We start from the raw sequence: 25,298 nt of genomic DNA, 5'->3' as shown, positions 1-25,298 counted from the left end.
AACAGAAGATAACTTTAGTCTGTAAAAGGATTAAAATACTCTCTGATTTTTAATTGACAGCTCACATTTTACCATTAATTTCATATCCATTCCACATTTAATCCTTATAGTGCAAACAGCCTCATAAGCTGTTATTACCCCAACTGTTTACTTATTTATTGTATTGTAGATATGTGCATGGTATATGTATATAGTGTGTACAAGCGCACTTTGTGTGAAGGCCAGAGGAAGGATCTGGGTGACTTGTTCACTTTCTGCCATAGTCCCTTGAGACAGAGGTTTCTCAATGAACATAGAGCTAGGCTGGCAGCCACTGAGCCCCAGGATCCATCTGTCTCTGCCCCCAATCAATCGGGGGCTACAGGTTTGTGTGGCCACATCTAACTAATGTGGTTGCTGAGGACTTGAACAGCAAGTGCTCTTACCTGCTGACCCATCTCTCCAGCCCATTATTCCAGTGTTAAAAATGGGGAAAACTGCCGGGCGGTGGTGGCGCACGCCTTTAATCCCAGCACTCGGGAGGCAGAGCCAGGCGGATCTCTGTGAGTTCGAGGCCAGCCTCGACTACCAAGTGAGTTCCAGGAAAGGCGCAAAGCTACACAGAGAAACCCTGTCTCGAAAAACCAAAAAAAGAAAAAAAAAATGGGGAAAACTAAGGACTGGAAAGATGGCTCAGTGGTTAAGAGCTCACACTGCTATTTTCAGCACCCTTATCAGCCAGCTTACCATAATTGCAGCTCTGGGTGTTCCAATACCCTCTTCTGGACTCCTCTGTTATCTGTATTCACACATGCACATGTCTACACACACACACACACACACACACACACACACACACACGTACACCCATACTTAAAAATAAAATAATCTTTTTAATGGAGAAAACTTTAGTTACAAGTACACAGACGGCTTGTCTGATGTCACAAACTGACACTTGGCAAAGCTGAAAAAGATTCATTTTATCTGATAAGTCCAAGTCTTTCCAGATAACAACAACTTCCCATGGTTGAAGAGTTAATTAATAGCAAATTCAAAGGTTGATTAGAACTAGGGCCTTTGAATGGGAATCTTACTAAATTCCTGTAAAATTATTACTCATCTCTTCTCCAAAAAATCAGAAATGCAAGCTAGCAGCATTTAAGTGGCACCACAGCCTATGAGCAAACATCACCACATGCAGATGGACAGAAGCCACTGTTTACTGTTAGGTCCATGGGTATTCAGGACTTGGACTTCAAGAAATTCCAGGCCAGCATTACTTCGATGAGTCGTACACAGCAACACTGGGTTTTGGGACTGGGTGCCTGAAGAACTGAAAAACAAATGTGAATCACAGTCCCTGTCTTCAAGGAGTTTATAGTTTGGTGGGAGGTGGGATTTGTCATGAAATTTTGAACAGGAATATACAAAACAAGATGATGGGCCAAGGGTGTGGCTCATTGGTAGAGTGCTTGTCTATTATGCACAAAACACCCTGGGTTCAATCCCTAAAACCATATATACCAGACATGACAGCACATTAATCCCAGCATTCCAGAGGTAGAAGTAGGAGGAGCAGAAGTTAAAGATTATTCTTGGTTACACAGCAAGTTTCAGGATAGCCTGGGCTACATGAGAGTGTCTCACAAACAAAAATGCCCAAGAATAAAATCAAGTACCCATTTATTTGGTACATAATTTAAAGAGGCTTCACAGAGGAAGTAAATCTAGAGAGCTGTGGCATTTGAAGGATGGAGAAAGTATTTCCAACTTGGTGAAGGATGAAGGTCTAAGCATCAAGCAGGTGTTGGAGATGCCTGGTTCCCACCCACCTACATTCCCAGAGATGTACCGTATATACTGTATATAATGTGCATACTGTATCTACTGTATATGCCATACTTGGGTCACTGGATAAGCCAGGGTTTAACACAGCTCAGCCTTTGCACCTATTCCCTCTTTTGGAACGACCCGTCCTCTCATTCCTTGTCCTCCCATCTCTAGCACCTCATCTACCTGTTACACACTTAGCTAGTTGTCAGCTCGACCTCATTTCCTCTGTGATGCCATCTCTGGCCCTCTGTAAGGCTTTGTTCTCCTCATGGCGTGGGGTAAGTGGCACAATGATAGGTCTGGGTACTAGGGGTCTCTACAGGAACAGAACTGATAAAAATTAACACGTGCTAAGGAGATTAGATAGGCTTATTCCGTATGCTGTGGGTACTCCAATGGCTGTGACACACTGGAGAGGCTGAGACACATAGCTCTACAGTCCATGAGGCTTGTACCACAACAGTCTCAACCTGGTGCCAAAGGCCTGGAGGATTCCGGAGAGCCACTGGTCTTCAGACCACAATGGAAGTCTGAAGAAGCTGGGGTCTGATGTCAGTGAAGGAATACAGCAGAAGGAGAAGCAGCAACACAGATGAACTCCCCAGTAACAGGAAGTGGGGGAGAGCTCTCTTGAACCTCCTTGTATCTGAGCTGGGTTGCCATAGGAAGGTGCAGTCCACATTTAGGATGAGTCTTTTAATTTCAGTTAATTTGATCAAGGAAATTCTTCACAGGTGTCTATCAATTTGCCTGTCACTTGATCCCAGACCTAGGCAAGCTGACAACCAACGTTAGCCTGTATCCTCATGGAACCACAGCCGTTTGTCAAAAGATGGAGATACTGAATGGCTGGCTCTGCAAAAAGCTTGCCCTGCCATAGGTTCACTGGAATCAGCTCTCTCGTGACCAGTAACTCTAACCAGACCACAGTTCTTCTTAGATGAGGGATTGCTGAATTGTTTGCATTCCATGTTATAATAAAAGCACATACACAGTAAATATTTATCTTATAAATACATTATACACAGATACTAAAGGCTAGCAATGACATCGTAGATGTTTTGTCTCAGCCTTGTTTCATTCAAGTCTGTGCGGCCGAAGCCTGAAGCGGTCAGCAGGCTTAGTTCAGGGCAGCTGCAGTGTCTACAGAACAGCCAGGCAGGGCCTGGAGGTTTAAGAGGAAAGCCCAGGACAGACACACAGCAGGGGCTAACAGGATACTGGCAGAATCTAGGAAGGAAAGAGAGGAGGCTTGAGAAGTGAGGGGAGCCAGATCTCAGGAGGAAGGACAGTGAAACTTAGAACCTCATTTGAGCCAGGTACACTCTGAGTTCTGCTCTATAAAGAGAGAGGCCCCAGCTGAGATGTTGAGAATGAGAAGAACAGAGACTAGAGGCTGGGAGGCCAGCTTCAAGGCTGTGGCAGAGACTTGGATCTGAGTAGGAGGTTGGTATATGTGGATGGTGGCTACAGAGATGAGGAAAAGTAGAGCCACTAAGATGTTGAGATTGGACGTGGAGCTGGGCATGGGGGCCATCTGTAATCTGAGCACTCAGGATCCTGAGACAGGAAGATTGCTACAAGTCTGAGGCCAGCCTGGTCTACACAGTGAGTCCCAGGCCAATTACAGCCACAAAGCAAGACACAGTCTCAAAACAAAAACAAACACACTAACAACAACAAAAAAAAATAGCAATTAAAAAGAAAACAACTATGTGGATCCTCATTGATATGAGACAATCTGGGGAAAGAGGCACCTAGGCACAGAGAGAAGGAATCATGACATATTCCCAGGAATTATTTTAGACATAGGCTGTTTAGAAAGGCTTGGTTATATGATCTGCAAAAATAGATACAGACCAAGCTATGCACAGATTTAGATAAAAGATCCTTCCCAATTAACATAACAGCTGCTCTTTGTTATTAGGGACACTTCATAAATGTGATGATGGTGTCTGCCTAGCTTTACATGTGTTCTGGGGATGTGAACTCTGGTCCTCATGCTGGGCAGTAGGTGCTTTCCCTGCTGAGCCATCTCCCTGTCCCCAGTTACAAGCTCTTTCGTTAATTCTGAAGATTTTTACTGTGTGTGTGTGTGTGTGTGTGTGTGTGTGTGTGTGTGTGTGTGTGTGTGTGTGTGTTGGTATATGCATGTAAGTCTGGTGCCTGTGGAGGTCAGAGGCTTCAGATTCAAAGGCCAAGGAGAAGGGCAGCCCCAGCCAAGAGGTAGCCATGTGCAGAACGCTTACAAAAGAGTCCTGGAAGGACTGCCTGACACCGGGGGAGAGAGACAAGTTGGGTAGAAGGAAAGACCTGAGACTACGAAGGCAGCCTGAAGGAAACTTTCCCCACTGGTTAGGAAAGAAAACTGAGATTGTATCTTTGAAAGTATGTTGTGATCTCAAAAGCTGAATACAAATTTCTGGGGACAATCATCACCCGCAGGCAAACTTAAAGCTAGTTGAGTCTCCCTTGTCTTTAAAGGACTAGAAAGGTGACTTTTCACTACAGTCTCTTTGGCGCCTTTTGAACTATTTGGTAATGTTTCTTAAGTTCTGTAAATCTAAGCAGGCATGGTAGCACACTCTTTAATCCCAGCATGTGAGAGACAGAGACAAGAGGTCAGTTTGGTCTAGAGTGAGTTGCAGACCAGCCAAGGCTACAGAGTGAGACTCTGTCTCAAAAATAAATGTAAAATAATTATTTTTTAACATCTATAACTCCACATGAACCAATTCTTTCATGTGCTCACTCATTAGCAGTGACAGGAAAGCAAGTCAGATCCACAGTTTTCTGTCTGTCCAGAGAAAGAACCATAGAAAGGAAGGCAGCAACAGATCTCACTGTGACTTTACTCACAAGTATAGAGGGGCATATCCCAAACACAGACATGCAACAGTGGGAAGCTCTGTGCTGGCCAAACTTGCCAGAGACCCAGGTAGGATGACAGGACGGATGGATGAGCTGAGTTACAATAAACATGACACACTTTTCAAGTAAGGGCAAATTTAGATGTGAGGGCAGGACTTAGCGACAATCAACTCTGAGACAAAAGCTTCCTGGTATGAGAGGAAGAAATGCGTATGTGCATGTGTAGAGAGCAGGCTGGCTCTGTCCTCTGATCCCCAGAAAAGCTGTAACATGAATCTTCAAAGGTCTTATAGAGCAGGCTTTGGGAACCAGTTGTTGTTATAGCACCAAGAAACCATGTACAGAAGCCATGCAACCAGACGTCTCCATGATCTTGGACCACGCCAGAGAAGACCTGTAAAGACTCCCTGGGGAGACAATGTGAATCAGACTCCAAACCACCCTTGAGAAAAACAAGCTGAACTTAAGTGCTCTGAGTTACCTTTCTCGTTGCTATGACAACACAGCTGACAAAGGCAACCCAGGGAAGGGCAGGTGTGTTCTAGTCCTGGCTGGGAAGGTACCCAGTGCTCTACGGCAGTGAGTGAGGCAGCCTGACATGTGTGTCTGCCGTCAAGAAGCAGAGAGATGAATGGCTGCTTCTTTCCCCTTTCTTATTTAGTCCTATGAGACAGTCAGATTGGGGAGAGTAAAGATTAAACGCCTGACAGTAGAGGTAGGATTGAACCTTTAGGCTGGATTCTGAAGCCTGGCTAGCTCCACTTTCTCTGGGCTCCCTTGTCTGGACAATTGGTCTCTTTCCAACCCCATCCTATTGAGCATCCTCTGGTGAAGGGTCTTGATGGCCAGGGTGTGATGCAGCTCTGCTTACTAATCAAGACAGTACTTACTGAACATGAAAACACCGAGTGAGTGGCAGGCTCGCTGCTGTGCTACGTCATTAGTAGACCTCCGGGCAGGGACTCCAGGGCTGCAAAAGAGGACAATGATGAAGCAAGGGGCCTAGACACTACAAAGCTTCATTTATCTTATAAATGTTCTTTGAAATGTTTCAAATTTTCAACCAGGTGTGGCAGATCACACCTGCAATCCCAGCGCTCAAGAGATTGAGGCAGGAGTACTGTCATAAGTTTGAGGCTGGCCTGGGCTACACAGCAGACCTTATCTCAAAGAAAATTAAAAAGACATTTAAAAAATTCTACTCTATTATTCTTTGATTCAGGTATCTGAAGCCAGTTTAAGTAAATAATATTTAGTACAAGAAGCCAGGGCAGTTAGTCAGGCATGGTGAGGTGGTGCACACCTTTAATCCCAGCACTCAGGAGGCAGAGGCAAGTGGATTTCTGAGTTTGAGGCTAGCCTAATCTACAGAATGAGTTCCAGGACAGCCACAGCTACACAGAGAAACCCTGCCAAAAAAAAAAAAAAAAAAAAAAAAAAAGTCAGGGCAGGAATGCAGCCAGTCATCAGAAAACATATACTTCCGACCTTCTGACCTTTGACTCCTCTCCTTTCTCACTGAGGACAACTGAAACCCTGCAGGGCTCCTTGCAACACCAGCTTCTGGGTCTGGGTCTCCTTCCTCAGAGGTTACTGCCTGAGAAGATCTAGGGACACAATGACATCAGCTAGACTACAGTGTAGTAGGGCAGACATTTCCAAGTAAGAACTGTCCTCCCCTGTGATCCTGTCTGATACATCAAAGCCAGAACATTACCACTTTCCTGCCAGAAAGAAACATCCCATATACATGCACCAGAAGATGAGGCCCTGATGTGAATAAGACTCCTGGAGTGGCCTTCCTCAGACTTCCTTCTGAGAACTGTGGTCCCTTGTGGTTCTCTCACATCAGGTCTGGTGTCAGGGTGCTAAGCCATCATTTAGGAGGGTTTCAGGTCACTGCCCAGGACTCTTCTACTCCAGGATACCCAACAAGAAGGGACTCTTGATGACCTTGATGACCTTTACTCTGTGTGTGTGTGTGATGACCAAAGACCCGTGAAGGGTATGGAGGCGATGTGGATGGGTCTAGTCAGATATTAGGTTGCTCCAAGGTCCACAGAGAACTCCAAGACACAGTGAACTGTAGCTAGAGTTTTCCAGTCCTGCCTGGCCCATGGTCAGGACAAATCTCTCTCACCCGCCAGTCCCACAGCTGCTCAGACCCAACCAAGTAAACACACAGAGACTTACATTACTTATAAACTGTATGGCCGTGGCAGGCTTCTTGTTATCTAGTTCTTATATCTTAAATCAACCCATTTCTATTAATCTATAAGTTGCCACGACGCTTGTGGCTTACCAGTACCTTGCATCTCGCTTTTCATGGTGGTGGCTGGCAGTGTCTCTCTGCCTCAGCCTTCCACTTCCCAGAATTCTCTTCTCTGCTTATCCCGCCTATACTTCCTGCCTGGCTACTGGCCAATCAGTGTTTTATTTAATAACCAATCAGAACAACACATTTAACATACAGACCATCCCACAGCAGTGAACAGAGGAGAATTTCCTGCGATGTCATGGGGGAATCTCATACTCCTCATGACCACCTCAAAGGACTCCTCAGAATAAAAAGAGCAGGCATCAAGTACCTTATTCCAGCCCAATTTACTCTTTTCTAAAAGCTTGTAATATAGGATAAATACTGTTAGACCCATAACCTAGATGAAGAAACTGAGATACAGAGATATGAGGCCATTTGCCCAAGCTCACTCAAGCTCCTAACCACTACCCTGTTCTAGAGAGAAAACAGAAAACCAAGAAAGGGCAGAGTGGGGGGAAACTATCACATCCATTCTTCTGGCCAGTTCTTAGATTAATATGGCTCTAGGGGAAGGAGTATTATTCCCATGTTGTGGTGATATACTAAAGATTACTTCAGAAGCTTCCTAGGGCATGTAGCTCCAGGTCGGGAGCTCAGGCTTGTATACCCCAAACCTGAACTCCCGACTCTACCACTCTACTTCCCAAGAATGGTTCAGTCCAAGGAAGAATGGGGTGGGCTTCAGCATGAGGGCATGGAACAAAGATGGTGGCAGGTAGGCCAGGCTTGTCGCTTGAAAACACGTGACCTTGTGCCAGAAGGGTGTCTCTTTAATAGAGTTCTCAGTGATGAGGATCTGACCACTTTAAGATGTGAACATATCAAAATAAGATACACGAAGAGCCCAAGGCACAGAACCATTCACACTCCAGTTGAATCTCACATGCACATGAATATTTGTGCATGTGTGCATGCAGCATGCATATGCATGCCTGTGTACATGTATGTTTGTTAGATTTGAAAGAATGAGCCACTTTGTTAAGTGGTTCATCAGGACATTAATCTCACGAGTAATTTTTATTTTCTTACTTTTATTTTTTTGAATCTTCTAGTTTTCAAACAGTGATCTCGTTTTACAGCCCAGAAAGAATCTTATTTGCTTACAAAGATGCAAGGCACAGATTCTTCTCTGACACCATCAGAGACAGAACTCACCTCAACCCTCTCTGGCGTTCCTCTCCTGCCTTTGTCTCACAGGTGAATTTTCCATGACTTTCCATTTGTGGCCTCCTGAGGTTGGATTCATCACTCAAACACAACTTTGGTGGGGATGGCTTCTCTAAGGCACCTCTAAGTCTTCTCTAAGGCACCTCATGGAATCTACTTTGAAGACTTCAAGAGGGCCCTACTTTAGCCATGCCTGGAACATACACACTGATGTCCTGTTTTCACAGTGCTGCTCCCATCTAACCAGACTTGAATGTAATCTCAAGTCCTCAGCAGACTTCTGAGCTCATTCTGATTTCTACCAAAGCTCTGCTTGAAACATTGCCTGGGTAGAGAAAGCCACGAGAGCCGGGTTGGTGTTTCTATGATCTTAAAAGCTTTTTACCATCAAACTGTGACTTAATGTCATAACCTACGAGTCTGATTATAGTTTTTTATATAATTTCATTCTCATGTATTTCCAATTGTGTCTGGAGGAGTTGGACTTTTTTTTTAAATTCTATACTTGGTAAAAAGAAATCATGTTAACATTAAAAAAGGCTGGCAAAGACTGAAACTGAAAGCAGTTTCGATTAAAAGCAGTCCTTGGGTTGGCTTTTTCAAATGATCACAACACTCCTCTTCTCTGGATTTCAAAAGTGCCTCTTCCCCTCCCCCTTGGTGACTTTTAAGGGTGACATATATTAAGAAACTAGAAACTGGTCTTTACTTGAAACAACCTCCAGTTCTCATAAACATTCCATCGCTAGTTCCCTTCATGATGATGAATTTTATTGATTGGCTCGGATCAGCTTGTGACCCAGCAGTGGTATTAGACATTGGCTATAAAACATTGCCTCATGAATTTTTCATTGGCCGAGTGTCTGAAGAGCTGGGCAACAGCCTCCTGGAGTGCTTACTCTCCCTCTTCCCCCCCTTCTCTCTGTGTCTCAGGGCTGATGATGCCACCCTGCAGGGCCACATTATTGGATCAGAATGATTACAGCCTGGTTTTTCTGAGCAGAATCCAATTTTCTTTGCTTGTGTGATGGGCTTACAAGTAGTCATGTGCTTTTTGTTGGGGATGGCATCACAGGATTACTAGCAGATACAGTAAACTTAGGTCATTTCCCGTTAAATGTGCTCTTCATGAGACTAAGACAATGTGTCACTCTGCACTAGCCTCTTCCTGGTCCAAAGACTTTCCAGGAGATGGAGTGCTTCGGGCCTCTAGAGCATTGTTGAAGCACTCCCAAACATCAACTCACAGTTCCCATAACACCACAGAGAAGGAACATCCGTCCATCTTCCATGATGGTGGAAAGTAAGTCATCGTGAAATAGCCAAGTGTCCCCTGGACACTTGTACTACAGGCTTGTTAAACTCAAGTAAAGCAGGTGGGAAAATGAACCCCCAGGACCTCATCCTCATCTGGTGGCAGTAGGAAACAAGATCTGATTTCCTTTAACAAAACAGGGAAAATCTCCCTCAGAGCCTATCTGTCCTACGATGAATCACTAGATCTGGACAACATGAAATAATTCAAGTTCTCCTGCATAGAAATGGTATTTTCTTCCAAATAGGTAAATTGTGCTGAAATAAAATTCAAGCACTAATTTTCAATTTTTAAAAATCCTATTTATCTTTCCCCCACCCTACCACACCCCACCCTTCCCTCCCCACCTCTCTCTCCCTCCCTCCCTCTCTCTCCCCTTCCCCCTTCCCTCTCTCCCCCCTCCATTCCTTTCTCTCTCCCCCATGCCTCCTCTCCCTCCCTGCCCTGGTAGGTACACATGTAAAGTCTAGAGGACAACTGTGGGAGCTGGTTCTTTTCTTCTACCATATGGGTCCCAGGGAGACTAAGGCTGTCAGGGAGATTGGGGACAAATGTCTTTCCCACTAGGCCATCTCACCAGTCCTCAAGCTGCAATTTTTAAGGGAAAAACAAATATTTAAAGGTAGGGGTAAAGCTAGTGGTGACTGGAGAAGGTGGAGAACTGGCCTGTATGTGTACATGGCCTTGTTTGTGTGTGTACATGACCTTGTTTGTGTGTGTACATGGCCTCGTTTGTGTGTGTACATGACCTTGTTTGTGTGTGCACATGGCCTTGTCTCTCACTGCAGCCTTCTTTCTGGTTCTGGTTCCTCCGTAAAACATGGAGAAGCCATGAGCAGTGAGTTCTGGGTCTCTACACTGTGGTTATTGTCAAATACTTCGTTGTACACTCAAAGGAGAAAGAAAAAAGCCACAGAATCAGAAAGTTCCATGTTATAAGGCAAGAATTCTTCCTGGTTTCTATCCCTGCTAAAGGAATGGAAACCTCGTGGGACTTGTGGCCCATGTGAACAGGGTGCCCTCCCTCCATCTTGTCCACAACCTGATATCTGAGCCCAAGAGTGATAACTGAAGAAACCATCTTTATATCCAAGGTGCTTATCACACAGAGTGACCATGATACAAACTGAAGAACAGAAACAAGCAGGTCCCATCTGCAGAGGTAGCTAGTGCAGGTAGGTGTTGAGTGCAGGTGCTGAGTGCAAGTGTTCAGTGAAAGTGTTGAGTGCAGGTACTGAGTGCCTAAGACTAAGTTGATTTTGCTTCTGGATGCTGGGCCTTTTCTTAATAATTTCCTGCTGAGTTTATGGGCTAAAATTTCCAAAGGTACCCAGAGAACTTACAAAAGTTAGTCAGCAAGTCAGAGCAAACACAAGTGTGGTGTAGACTGTATGACTCTAACCAGCCCTTCACTGGATTGCTTTTCATTTACAGATGGCAACTACTGGCACATCCTTACCCAGACATAAGGATGACAGGATCCTTTAATGCTCTTTGCAAAAATGTCACACCATCCCCACAGCTTCCAAGCCTACAGGTTAGGAAAATTTGTATCTCTTATCAAACTTCTAATCAGAGATGTATAAATACCGCCTTAAACTCAGGCCTGGAACCCTGGAGTGTCATAGGTGACAACTGCTCTCAGTCTTCTGCTGTCTGCAGCTGTGTCCCCAGATTGGGTGGACATCTGCTCTTTGTGCTATCCTGAGGAAATAACACCTCGTTGTAGAACATTATAAAGCCGCTCATAACCACTCCCTTCTTATGCTTTGGAAATCTCATTTCCTCTGTATCTTTTTTCAAAAGCTAACACTAGGCTGCTCTCTCTCTCTCTCTCTCTCTCTCTCTCTCTCTCTCTCTCTCTCTCTCTCTCTCTCTCTCTCTCTCTCTCTCTCTCTCTGCCTCCTACCTGTAGGTCAGATGTAAGATTGCAGCTACTGCTCCAGCCACCATGCCTGTTTGCCTGCATGCCACCGTGTTCCCTGCCATGATAGTCATGAACTCACTCTCTGAAACTGTAAGTGAGCCCCCAATTAAATGCTTTCTTTTATAAGTTCCCTTGGTCATGGTGTCTCTTCACAGCAATAGATCATTAAAACAAAGACAAAACTTGGAAAAAATTTTAGAGAACACTTAGTCTATGCACAATATTAAAAGTGAAATAGCTTGTTAGGAAAGAAGGAAGGAAGGGAAGGAGGGAGGGAGGGAAGGAGGGAGGAAGGAAAGCCTGGGGAGCTGGAGAGATGCTCTTCCAGAGGATCAAGTTCAGTTCCTAGGACCTATGTAGCCACTTGGAACTACCTGTAACCCCAGCTCAGGGGAGTGGGCATGATTTCTAGACTCCGCAGCATCTAGACTCATGAGCATATACCACCCAACCACACACATTAAAAACAAAAGTCTTTTTTTAAGGTCTAAAAAAGCCAAGATTTGGCTAGTTTCTTTAAACTACTTGGAACAGAACTTGAGTCATATGCATCTTTGATCTCATGCCTAGTCTCATGACCATGATGACACCACATTACAGAGCATCTGGGAAGGCTGTTCACATTCTCCTGATCACAGGGGAAAGGTCCTTCACATGAATACTACAGATTGTGAAAATTTATGTATTTCATTATTTTGTTTTTAGAAATGTTTTTCCTAACAACTAGTATGCTAGTGACATCCCAGGTACTTCCACATCAAGGGGTAGTTCTACCTCTGTGGGCCAATGAAATACCTTTCGGTATTTCTTTAACTTTGCTCTCTCCTAAGCCCTCCACATCCAAGACAGTCATGGAGAAATTCCAAAAGCCCTCAGGAAGGCATTCTCATGTTTTGTGCTGTCCTTCAGTGTGTCCCACAGTTGAAGGTTTCCATTTCCCCACTCTGGCTCATGCAGGTCAACTTCAAACTCAACTTAGTGATATCTATCCTTCCTGCTATCCCAGCCACTAACTGTTGCAGGTGAGAGCTGTTCTAGGTGCTGCTAGGAAAAGACCTTTACCTCCCACTGTCCTTTCCCCCACACTACAGTGCCTGGCACAGAACCGCTGTGGAATATCCTTCTGCACACTGTAAATCACGCTGTGATTGGTTTAATAAAGAAGCTGACTGGCCAATAGCTGAAGAGGATAAGGTTAGATTGGGAAAATCAGACTAAGGACACTGGGAAGAAGAGCCCAGTCAGAGGAGTCGCCAGTGAGACACGGAGAAGAAATGGGAAGTACAAGATGAAAGAGAGGTAATGCCACATGGCAGAATGTAGATTAATATAAATAGGTTAATTTAAGTTGTAAGAGTTAGTAACTAACTCTGTGGGGTCCAACTGCCAGGGGCCCAACAAACAGATCAAGCCACACAACTCTGTCACCCACATTCAAAGGGCATAGTTTAGTCCTATGCAGGTTCTCCAGCTATCAGTCCAGAGTCCGTGAGCTCCCACTAGCTTGGGTCAGCTGTCTCTGTGGATTTCCCATCATGATTTTGACCCCCTTCCCACCCTCCATTGCTCATACAATTCCTCCTCCCTCTCTTTAACTGGACTCCAGGAGCTTGGCCCAGTGCTTAGTGGTGGATCTCTGCATCTGCTTCCATCAGTTACTTGATGAAGGTTCTATAATGACAATTAGGGTATTCACCAATCTGATTACAGGGGAAGGCCAGTTCAGGCACCTTCTCCACTATTGCTTGGAGTCTTAGCTGGGGTCAACCTTGTAGATTCCTGGGGATTTCCCTAGTACCAGGTTTCTTCCTAACCCCATAATGGCTCCCTCTATCAAGATATCTCTTTCCTTGCTTTCCTTCTCTGTCCCTCCCCCAAGTCAACCATCCTGTTCCCTCATGTTCTCATCCCCCCTCCTCCCTCCACAAAAAAACAACTCTTAATCTCAAAATATTTTACATTGGTATGGATTTTAGTTTATTGACACAAATTTAAAGTTAATTTTGTTATATTGTATGTATGTTTCTATCTTGTTGGAGCATTGTGTTTATGCAGCTCATTTAAAAATGTAATGTATAATTAATAAACACAGATTAATAGTCATCTATAATAGTCAAACTTATAGTCATATTAGTTACGTTTTTGAGGTCATACACAGATACATTTAGATAGTTTTCAAACACTTCAAAGACCTACAGAATATGGCATTTAATATGTTTAATAACTAAAGCTTTTCATGATAATGAGACACATCTGCTCCTGGCAGCACCAATTTACTTCAGAGAAGATGATGGGCATTGAAGAAATTCCACATGAAGTTTTTCTTTATGGCAAAAGCTACCCATTTGGGGAAAAAACAAACAAACAATAAACCTGCCCTTGCCTCAACTGCTGACAGTATACTGTCCAAATTGGACCAGGAAGATGCCAAAAAAAAAATCAACTGCCAAACTTTGCCAAGACAAGATAAGACAGTCCTCAAAAAATGTCTGTCAGATATGCTAGGCCTGTAGGCCAAAGTTGGATGCCCCAACATTACAAAAGAACTTTGGGTGACTGTCCAGGTAGCCAGATGTCCCTGTCATTAGGTAAAATTTCACCCTTCTGGGGTCTTTGATGGAGTTAAAGACTAAATAATTAGACTTCAAGTTTTCCTTAGTTATGACAAAGGAAAATTAGAGAGGACAACTTTGAGGAGTCAGTTCTCTCCACCAAGTGGGTCTGGGACTGATCTCAGATCATCAGGCTTGGCAGCAGCATATTTACCCACTGAGTCATCTTTCCCATCTCTACTGGCATCTGTTGACTGGCTATTGAGTATAGACTATACTATGGGAAGTTACGTGACACACAGATCAGACACTGGTATGTAGTGTGGATACTTTACCTAGCCATTTACTTAATTGTGTCTATAAAGAAATTTGCCACAGCCCTCTTTTCTGCCTGCTAAATTTCTTGAGAGGATAATCTACTGCCTTTCTCTTATACTTTGTCCTGTTCAATTTGATTTCACCTCCCACCTTCCTTCAACACATGTGCTAGCTCTAAAACTGCTCATGTTAACTGCAAGGTATAATCTTTCCAATGGCACTGTTTCAGCTCTTGGCTTACAGTGATCTGAATATAGTTTGCTTCCAACTCTGACTTGCTTCATGGTCCTCTGTTGGGCCACCTTGCCCTAAGTCCAGTTCCTTTCATCTTCTACACCTCCTCTGGGTGTCTCAGATACTCCTACTTCAGTTAATACCTTCTGTAGTGTCTACCAGACTTTCATCCTTTGTTCATCTTTATCTACAGAGTTTTACTTGCAATATTCTCCCTTTACCTGGATAATCCACCTAGTCTCTCAAATACATACAGTTAAGTGTGTGATTCCCAACTGTAATCTTAGCACTTGGGGGTCTAAGGCAGGAGTTTAAGGCTAGCCTGGACCACACAGTGACATAAGACCCTCAAAGACAAATGGAGAATAAAAGGGGGTTGTCGGGAATAAAAGAAAGGGTGACTAAGGGCTGGCAAGAGGGCTCAGGTGGTAAAGGCTCTTGCAGCCAAGCCTGACAACCTGAATTTGATTTCTGGGTCCCACATGGTAGAAGAAGATAACCAACTCCAGCAAGTTGTCCTCTAACAATGGCACATGCATACACACATGCACACATACACATAATAAATAAATGTAACTTACAAAATGAAACAAATAATCTTGTCCCCCAAACAGCTCCTCCTAACTTTCCTATTAATATTTATGTATTTTTCCATGTGTTTGCACGTATGTGGTGAGTGTATATATGGTGCATGTGTTGGATGTATGTGTGAATGGAGGCCAGAGGTCAGCATGAGGCTGTCTTCCTCAACATCTTATTTTTGAGACAGGTTCTCTTGCTGAATCTGGAGCTCACTGATTCTGTGGGACTAGCTGGCCAGCAGCCTCAGGATCCTCGTCTGTGCCTCCTCTAGTACTGGGATTTTAGGTGCATGCTGATGTTTCCGCTTTTATTTGGGTGTTGGGAATCCAAACAAAAGTCCTCGTCCTTATGTGGTAAGCACTTCAGTGACTGAACCATCTCCCCAGCCTTCTTGCTAATATTTATAAAGAAAGCATGCCATTAACACTGAAATATGAATGTCTAAACGGAACCATCTCTCACTCCGGTCTCTGAATCCCACATCTAAAAGCCGACAAACAACAGAGTCAGTATGCATTCACTACATGCCTTCTTTGTGCCATACCCCAGGAATGTGGTGGGGAAAAAATGAAGTCCCTCACACTCTTTGCCTTATCAAACAATATGTATTTCTTCTTGTTTTTATTTCTTCACCTGTTGCTGTCACTGTAGACCAGGATTAGAGCAGTGAGCAGTAACCATGACACAGCTGAATGCTATCTCTTCTTGATTTCTCCACCAAACAAATTAAGCCATTACTTTTCAATTTAGTCCCACGATTATATGTATGGTCACTGAAGGACTCTGGCCAGCTCGAGCATTGTGAGCATGGCTCTGCCAGGCCTTGCCCTTCTCCCCCATTCCCTTGCCTTGCTAAAAACCATTAAGATTACATTCCTAGAGCTAGCCACCAAGATCCATTCCCTCATTTGGCCACTTCCTCCTCCTGAGGCTGACTACCAAGGTCCAGCTATCAAAGTATTGAAGTCCAACAATCAAAAGCCACCTTTAGTTCACTTAGTTAACATGTTCAATTAAAATTAAACACCTCCTCCTAACACAGGGTTTACCATTTTACCTTTATAAACCGACATTTTCCTATGTGACATGTCTGTCTCTATCCAGAGGCAGTCCTTTGTCCTCTCCTCCGGGGACAAATACCCCTTTCCCTTGTTCCCTTCCCCTTCTCCCTTTATCTGCTGGGTTTGCTCCTTATCCCTACCCTCTGTCCCTCTGGAGCAAATAAATCTCCTTTGTGATGAGAACTTGGTCTTGGGGTCCTGAGCCAATACTAATCACTATAGTCATTTCTACCACTACTCCACATACTGTTGTGGGGCCCCCAGAACTAAGAAAAACAGGCAACAGACACGGGATGGTCAGTGTCCTTGTGTGTACATGCAATTCTACCACAGCTATTCTAAAACCTTGCTCCTTCCCTTTCCTCCACCTTCCAATCATCTTTGGTCTACCTGCCTGGAAGTTTAAAATACCAGTCAGTATGCAAGTCACCATATATGGAAGATAACCCAAAATCGTATAAAAAGTTCTGCTTTGTTATATTTGGAGCTCTGCCTTTGAGGAAGAATTCTGCAGAGACATGTTAGCACATAATAAACAATGTCCTTTAGAAGAGCTCCAGCATCCGGATTCCCAGAAAGTCTACAAGAACACAACACACCCAAGGACCTGTCATCACAGATGGTTGGTACGTATACAGTAAATGAACATTGCCAGGAATAGTTTCCTAGAAGTTTTTCATGCATTTTTTTTCTAGAAGAAAAATGACAAAGTCTTTAAGAGCATGGATGATGTTTTCTCCATATTTTAGGACAGAACTATAATTGAAAGAATACAGAAGTTAGCAGAGGCCAGGTGTGGTGGCACACATCTTCAATCCCAGCACTCAGGAGGCAGAGGCAGGGATCTCTGAGTTCAAGTCCAGCCTGAACTACATAGTGAGTTTTTGGCCAGCCAGAGAAGGAGGGGGGTATATGAGTGAGGGAAGTAGTTTCCTGATGGGTAATCATTATCTGGAGAGACAATTTCTTTTCTGCTTTTAAAATAGTTACACGACACTCTTGCTGGCCTGGAACTCACTACACAGCCCAGGCTGCTAAGTGCAGAGATACAGCCATACACTACTGAAAGGAAAAGTACTGGCTCAGGACCCTAAAACCATGCTAATCTAATGGTTTTTAGCAAGGCAGAGGGTATGGGAGAGAAGGGCAAGAACTGCCAGAACCATGCTCACCATGCTCGAGCTGGCCAGGGTCCCTTCAACTTTCATGCCTGGCTTGTTGTTTCAGGTCTTAGTTTTCTCATATTATTGCACTGGTACAAACTCCCCAGCTAATATTTTAAATGAGAGAAGAGTTGGGCTTTTATGTTCAGTGGTTTTTTTTTTCCTGTTAGTTATTACCTTATAAGTTACTAGCTCAAAACAGATACTTTTTTGGTTGTTTATTCTAAATCATATCTCATCTTTCTTTTTTAATATTAAAATTTTATTTATACCCTTACCAGGTTTTGCTCTCAAGGTGAACTACAAAATTTAAGTGAAGTGGGTATTTGGCAGCTGTCCAGTGATAGGATCAATTATAGAGTGCCAAGCCAGATGACTTAAATCTTAAATCATGAGGTATTTAGCCCATGTTTATTGTTAGCAAAAGAGCCGGTGAACATATACTAGCCTTTGTGCCATTTAGGAATCTGGGAAAAGGTGGCAAATTTGAAACAATTCATGCACTTACTGCTGTTACATGCTAGACACCACCTACAACACAGCTGGGCTGTAAGAACAGGGAAAAGTTGCTCTTTTCATTGATTTTTCACTGTAGATAACAAACAGTGAATAAATTAAATGTTGAGTTAGCTGGTAGTCAGACATGCTCTAAAGATGATAAAATGAGGTGATACATTAGAGGGGAACTGATGGAGATGGACTATTTCAGCCAAAATGATTATAAAGTTTGCCCAAGGAATATTTACACAGAGACTTAAGTGACAAAATGAAGCCAACTATATAGAGATGGTAAGGACACCACTCAGGCTAAGCAAACAGTAAGGTAAGAATGACCTTGGCATTTTGCAAGAATGAAGAATACAAAGCAGCAGTGAATGGAAAGAGAACAAGGCATCAAGTTGGAGAGGTAAGAAGTATAGAAACTGGGTAGGGTACTCATGAAAATAATGTTTATAGATAAGGACAATGTATTTGATAAATTAAAATACATTTATAAGATTCACAATCAACGTTATAAATAGAGGGGGAAATGTTGTGGGTGAAGAGGTTTAGACAGAGATGGGTGTTGTGTAAATTTCCTCTAAAATTGAAACATTCCATCCTGTAGGGAAGCTCCTTAAACAGAAAGGTTAAACAACTCAAAATAGCTTCAGGAAGTCCCTGAAAGTGACCAGATTCACTAGGCTCTGCCCTGCCATAGTAAACAAAGACTGCAGAGTCAGTCTGAGAGAGCGAAGCTGTAAAGAAGACTGTGAAACTAGACCAGCTGTCTGGAAGAAGTTTAGACCAACTGAGGTACCTGGAAAGGACACCCTCCAACCTGCTGAGCAGCCTGCACGCTGTGCAGTGTGTTCCAGGTTTCCAGCTTTTGTGAGCTGTCACCAGGCTGGGATGGGCTTTGGTGATGCAGCTGTCTGTGAGTCATTTCTGTTCCTGTAAGTAACCCTTTACCAATACTCCTGTAAATAACCCCAATAAAACTCATTGATTCACCAAATTGGACTTTGGTGGTATCCATACTTTGGTCTGTCATGGGCTCCCTTTTGGGGTTGCATCTCCCCAAGTAAAGGCTTGTCTCACAACAATGGTGAATGGGAAGAAGAAGGAACGAGAAAAGGTCAACCAAAACTAAGGAGTTATCAAAAAGCCAAAAGAAAACCAACACTCTGTAGGCTTGAGCTGTGAGGGTCAGCCCTGCCTGAGGTTCCAGCCTCTGAGGGTTCATGCCTCTGGCTGGGTCATAGAGTTGGCAAGGTCCTCAGGGTTTCTCAGAATGAACTGAGAACTGTACAGTGTAAAAGCTATTGTTTTTTGTTTTTTCTTTGTTTCTTTTCATTATAAGTTGTGTTTTGGCATTAATGTAAGAGATTGTTTTGTTTGTATTTGAGTTGTGTGCATTTTCTTTTCGGGACAATAAATAATTGTCAAATCATTTTTTTTTTAAAATTTAATTTAAAAAGTGTTTCAACAGAATTAACTGTATGTGCCCCAGGAACCATACTATTAAATGAAAATCCATGTGAGAGAAGAGATACCTCCCTGTGAGTTATGAGTTAATGAGACCCTTGAGGCTCCCCAAACAATACAGGCTACTATCACTGCTCTTGCTCACCAAAACAAGATGGTAAAATTCTATTGCTAAAAACCCCACACTCCATGGTTGCTGGATAGAGGAGATCAAGCTGGAACTAACCTATAAGTTCTCCCTGTTTTCATCATGTCAGAAGCTGGAAAGAAAAGTCAACAGTCTTATTCAGGCATGAACCCTGTATGCTATACTACTAAACCTGACAGTCAAGATGTGCCCCCAAAGCAATAGTAGCATGACTGTTACAGGGACAACCAACTGTTTTCTGATTGGATTTCATGCCTGTCCCACAGTAGGGAATTTATGCCTGGCACTGAAAACTTGCTCAAAAGCCTGTGTCTAGAGAGTCCATAAGCCCTATTGGGGAAGGCACTACAGTATACTACTGTGTTTTTCTAAATGGTTATATTGGGCCCATCAAACTATCTTCTAAATACTTACGTTTATGTCCATAGATTAGTATTGCTCTCAGCTGTGGTCAGTGAAGCGTCATTTTGCAGTGAGCAGCAGTTACTACAAAGACTCATAACCAGTCAAAACACTGAGAAATAAGTAACTGCTTAGCCCTAAAGGAGGGAGCAATATCACTGTCTCCTAAGCTCAGAGAACTTCACATAAAAGAGGTTTTGAAAGACTGTAAGAGGGAGAGAAGGGGAAGAATGTGAGGGAAGCTGTCTTCCAGGCATTAACTCAGAGCAGCTCCAGTTGCTTGCACCAGTCTTGGGCCCGTCAACACTGCATCGTGGGTAGAAGAGGGGTTTATAGGCCCCGCCATCCTCTGAGCCCTGAGGAACTACTGGCAGTTTATGGTTGCTGAGGGAGAGGGAGACATTTTCTTCAGCAATGTAGCTACTTGTAAGTTGCTAAGTTCCTATGCACTCATAAATTCTTCCCGTTCACGCTATACTAGTTGGAAAGAAGAAAGGGGAGGGGACGCTATACTAGTTGGAAAGAAGAAGAAAGGGGAGGGGGAGAGAGGCAAGCGAAAGTAATGGGGGATATTAAATGCATTGCATACATTTAAATTGTCAAAATAAATAAAACTGTAGAAGAAAATTATAAACATTTATAAAATTAGTTCAACATCTTAAGTAGACATAAAGCCTAAATAAGGGAAATATGCTCCTTTTTCATCCATTCCATGGAAAATTCTAATTTACTGGAACCTGTGGAAAGGTTAACTTGCTTTTTGGGGAGCTAAGTTTTCTTAGAAAAGGTTCTAAAGGCAAGATCATTTTGGCAGTTCAGTCAGTTCAGACAGATATTACCATCCCACCCCAAGTGGCAGCGGGCTTTCCAAAGCTATGGAGTCACATCATACCAGTTGCAGTCTTTGTGGTAAGCCAGACAAAGCCACATGACTTAGCTCCCGACTTTGTACTCTTGTTTGGAGGGAAGAACCAGCAACAAAGCACTTTCAGTCCCACCAAAGTTATCCAAAAATAACGGATGTAGCAAGTGAGTTTGGGTGACTCAGGATGGTCACTCTCTATGCGTCTTGATTTAGACTGTGGGGCTATTTTTGGTTTTCAGAACTGGTCGGTTGTTGTCTCAGGCCAGGCTCAGCAAATTAGTCAAAGCAATGCTCTGTCATAGCATAGAAGCATGTGACAAAAATCCCTGAAGTTTTTCTGTGAAAAGGAACTGCACTCCACTGTGGTCAGACCCTGCTACAAAAGGCCTACAAAGGCCTGGCTGGTGTGTTACACTGGAGTTTTTAACTTGCACAGTGACTGTGGTTTTGGAACAATCAACAGTGAAGTCTTTGGCACTGGGTTTCACAGTAGGCTCCCTCCCACAAAGGTTACCAGCACTGTCTCTGCTCAGGCAAGCAAAGCTCTTGGCCCAGACAGTGGGACTGGAGCCAACAGGTTGCCTGCTTATCTCTGTACTCTACACACATCCACCCTGCTGGAGTCCGGGGCTGTCTGAAAGAATCAGTGCATAGGATTCAATTAGTCCATTTTCACTAATCTCTGGCAATATGAAAAAATAAATTATACACATATGTGGGACCGTCTAAAGGTCTTTTCGTTACTTCTTGTGGATGACTTACTCAGATACTCTTGTGCTTCCTATCAGGGTTTTAGTGTCAACATGTCCTTTCCTTTATTAAGAACTAGTTGGGAAGAGGTGGAAGGGAGACAAGAGAGGTAATGAGGGCAAATATTACCAAAGTGCATTATATACATGTATCAAACTGCTGTCATCAATAGAAGGATGTGTGTGACAGTATGGCTGCCTGTGTGTAGTGGCCAGAGTGGGCATCAGTGTCCCACTCTGTCACTCTCTGCCTTATTCCTTTGAGACAAGGCCTCTTACTGAAGCTGGAGCTGGGCTGGGGTCAGCAAGTCTTAGCAATCCTCCTGTCTCTGTCCCACACAGTGGGGGTGTTACAGACATGGGCATGGCCATGCTCAGCTTTTTGGATAGGAGCTGGAATCCAAATTCAGGTCCTCGTGCTCACATAGTTAGCACTATTAGTCATTGACTCGTCTCTCCAGCCCAGCACTTTTTCTTTCTTACAGGTCTTCACATGGGCAAAGTTAAAAGGTGGAACTTCAAGGCCAATCTCTAACTTTTTGCAATTTTACTGAGCTCAGACCCTTAAATCTGGAAACCCCCCACCTAAACGTTTATACTTCGGATTGGCCATTCTGGTTCCTACTTCATTACCCAAGACACAAGTTGAAGGGATACAACCCCCTCACTCTCCACCCTCCGCGGAGTCCCTTTGACAGGTAAATGTTTCACTTGAATCTCTTCAATCACATCTTTCCAAGTAGCATCACATCATTACAAACCCCAAAGAGTAGATAGAGGAGGCAGGAATAAACACTAATGATTACTACTACTATTACCAATAGAAAACAAGACCAAGTACAACACACAAGTCAGGTGTGATGTCACCACCTGTAATCTCTGCACATTTAAGGTGGAGGTGTGAGGATGGAGAGAATTCGAGGCTAGGCGAGGCTAGAAAATGAGACCCTAGCTCAAAAACAAAACTGGAGGGGAGATAACCTCCAACAACAAAATACATATTTTTATAATACAGTTTACAAATATCAACTTGTGAATAATTTGTTTTATAATAAGAACATTTTTAATACTAAATGTTTCACAAGCATAATGGTGTTTCCTTTCAAGAAATACTGATACCATAGGGCAAATGTAGAATTCCTTTTCTTCTTTTTTTAAAGACACAGTCTCATGAATTCCAGGCTGGCTTCCAACTTGATATGGAGCTAAAGATGACCTTGAATTTCTTACCCTCCTGCCTCTACCTCTCAAGTGCTGGGATCATAAGTGTGTACCACCATGCCTAGCTAATGTGGTACTGGTGCTGAGGACTGAAGCCTGAACTTCACAGTTGCCAGACAAGCAAACTGAGCTCCATCTCCAGCACTTAATTTCTATAATTAAGTCAGGGTTTAGTAATACTTCATGATACAGATTCTAAATAAGAATATGAGCACACACCATTAATCCCAGCACTCAGAGGCAGAGGCAGGCAGATCTCTTTGAGTTAAGGCCAGCCTGGTCTATAGAGTGAGTTCTAGAACAGCCAAGGCTACAACAGGAAAACCATCTTGAAAAGAAAAACAAAAAGAATTTGAAACAACTCAGTCCGTTATCAAAGGCATCAAGGAAAATGACCAGAAACAAATGGAGGGTAGTTACCTGTGTCTTAGAGAGAGAGATGTAAATAACAATGACTACCACATTGCATCCTTTTCTCCCCATGCCCCACTTTTTTTAAATTTATTTATTTATTTATTTATTTTTATTTTTTTTTTTTGGTTTTTCGAGACAGGGTTTCTCTGTGTAGCTTTGCGCCTTTCCTGGAACTCACTTGGTAGCCCAGGCTGGCCTCGAACTCACAGAGATCCGCCTGGCTCTGCCTCCCAAGTGCTGGGATTAAAGGCGTGCGCCACCACCACCCGGCCCCCACTTTTTTTTTTTTTTTTTTTTTTCGAGACAGGGTTTCTCTGTGTAGTTTTTGGTGCCTGTCCTGGAACTCACTTTGTAGCCCAGGCTAGCCTCGAACTCACAGAGATCCGCCTGGCTCTGCCTCCCAAGTGCTGGGATTAAAGGCGTGCGCCACCACCGCCCGGCCCCCACTTTTTTTTAAATGTAACCCAAGCTGGTCTCCAACTTGCTATATAGTTGAGAATGATCTTGAACTGATCCCCTGCATCCACTTCCCAAGTATTGGGAATCACACTGTGTGCCACTGTGCTATTTTCATCTGCTTTATGAAGTGTCCTTTATAATAACCTTTCACAGTGGCAAAATTACAGGGTGTGCATGAGTGTGTTTGTGTGTGACCAGCAGGCCTTGAGATCTGTCTCAGCACTGTAGTCACAGGTACACACCACCACACCCAACAATTACATGAACTTTTGGGATCTGAACTCAGGTCCTCATGCTTGCACAGCCCTTTATCTACTGAGCCATTCCCACAGCCCGACAAAATCACTTTCAACTTACAGTTGGAAAAATTGGGGTTCTGAATGGTAATTCCCCATAGTAATAACTGCCAAGCTGGAGGCTGCTGGGACAGAGGCAGCTCACCTGTACCCATGGAGCACTGTGACTCCCTCTCAATCTAAGCTCACTGGGCTAGGAAATGTGTATTTCTCCCTTCTAGTTAGTAAGGCACTGTTTTCCTATTTGTTCCTCTGGTTCACTTTATAAAAAGTTTGTAATGTCTCCATCTTCTGTCACTTTACTTTCATTTCCCGATTTGGGTTTTCTGTGGTTATTACTCTTTGCTTCATTCCTATGATGTCTTTGACCTGTGTCCCAGTTTGGGTATGTTTTCTTGTTTTGGTTCCTTATATAGTCCACGTTTAGCATTAAAAAATATTATTCTGTGTGTGAGTGCACATGAAAGCTGAAGGGCAACTTCAGTAGAGTCTATCCCTTCACAGTAGGTTGAGGATTGAACTGGTCGGTCATCATGTTTGCATAGTAAGCGCCTTAACCCACTGAGCCACTGCACCGGTCTCTCCCCACCCATTAAAAAAATAATAATAAAAACAATAACAAAACAAGAAAAACCAAAACCTCCACACTTCATGTATCTCAGTCTATTCTCAAACCGGATATGTAGCTGAGGATGACCTTGAACCCTGATCCTACTGCCTCTACCTCCAACTGTGGGAATTATAGTTATGAGACATTGTATCTGGATAGGAATTTTTTGTTCCAAGCTCTGTCACTAAAGGCTTCATAGCTGTCCCATATTTTCAAACATATAAATATCTGAAAAGTGTATCCCTCGAGATTAAATTTCAAAAATTATTTTGAGCTGAGCTGACCTGGCTTATAATTCCAACATTCTGGAGGTTGAGGCAAGAGGAACACTAGTTAAAAGGCCAACCTGGGCTACCCAGGAAGACTCAACTCAAAAAAAAAGTTGTTTTTTCCAATATAAATTCAATAGTGTATTTGTACATTTTATTGAAAAGGATTATAATGTGCCTACAATTGTTTGATAAAGAAAGTTTAGAGCCAGGCGATGGTGGCACACACCTTTAATCCCAGCACTTGGGAGGCAGGCTGAATCTCTGTGAGTTCCAGGGTAGCCTGGTCTACAAAGCAAGTTCCACGACAGCCAGGGTTGTTACACAGAGAAATCCTATCTTGAAAAAACAAAATAAAAAAAGAAATAAAGCAAGGTTAATGGCAGAAGAATGATAGAGGAATTATCTAGCTGAGTGTTCTCCACTGATTATCTTTTAGAGACTGCATATGATTTGAGAACATATAATGAAACCTGTAAGTAGAAACAATTAAATGGTTTTTTTTGTTTTTGTTTTTTTTTAAAAAAAAAAAAAAAAAAAAAAAAAAAAGGCCAGGCGGTGGTGGCGCACGCCTT

The 25,298-nt window shown here is 43.2% G+C and overlaps 1 long non-coding RNA gene across 6 annotated transcripts in view; it reads right to left on the bottom strand.

Annotated features, from left to right (window-relative positions):
* Window positions 1–25,298, bottom strand: part of LOC128110154 (uncharacterized) — a 66,782-nt gene that overhangs the window by 27,892 nt on the left and 13,592 nt on the right. For 2 of the 6 annotated variants that reach the window (XR_008218100.1, XR_008218099.1), the window contains exons 2-4: window positions 24,953–25,062; window positions 5,574–5,653; window positions 1,203–3,042 (exon numbers count right to left, since the gene is read on the bottom strand). This is a non-coding gene — a long non-coding RNA (uncharacterized LOC128110154). Of the gene's footprint in view, window positions 1–25; window positions 3,043–5,573; window positions 5,654–24,952; window positions 25,063–25,298 lie in introns of those variants that run through there. The other 4 variants (XR_008218095.1, XR_008218098.1, XR_008218096.1 and 1 more) reach the window with 4 other exon arrangements.

The sequence above is a fragment of the Peromyscus californicus genome, unplaced genomic scaffold (assembly GCF_007827085.1).
Source record: "Peromyscus californicus insignis strain IS unplaced genomic scaffold, ASM782708v3 Scaffold_14__1_contigs__length_90479793_seg_2, whole genome shotgun sequence".
Classification (NCBI taxonomy): Eukaryota; Metazoa; Chordata; class Mammalia; order Rodentia; family Cricetidae; genus Peromyscus; species Peromyscus californicus.
The sequence above is the reverse complement of the archived record's forward strand: the minus strand, read 5'-3'. Positions and strand labels throughout refer to the sequence as shown.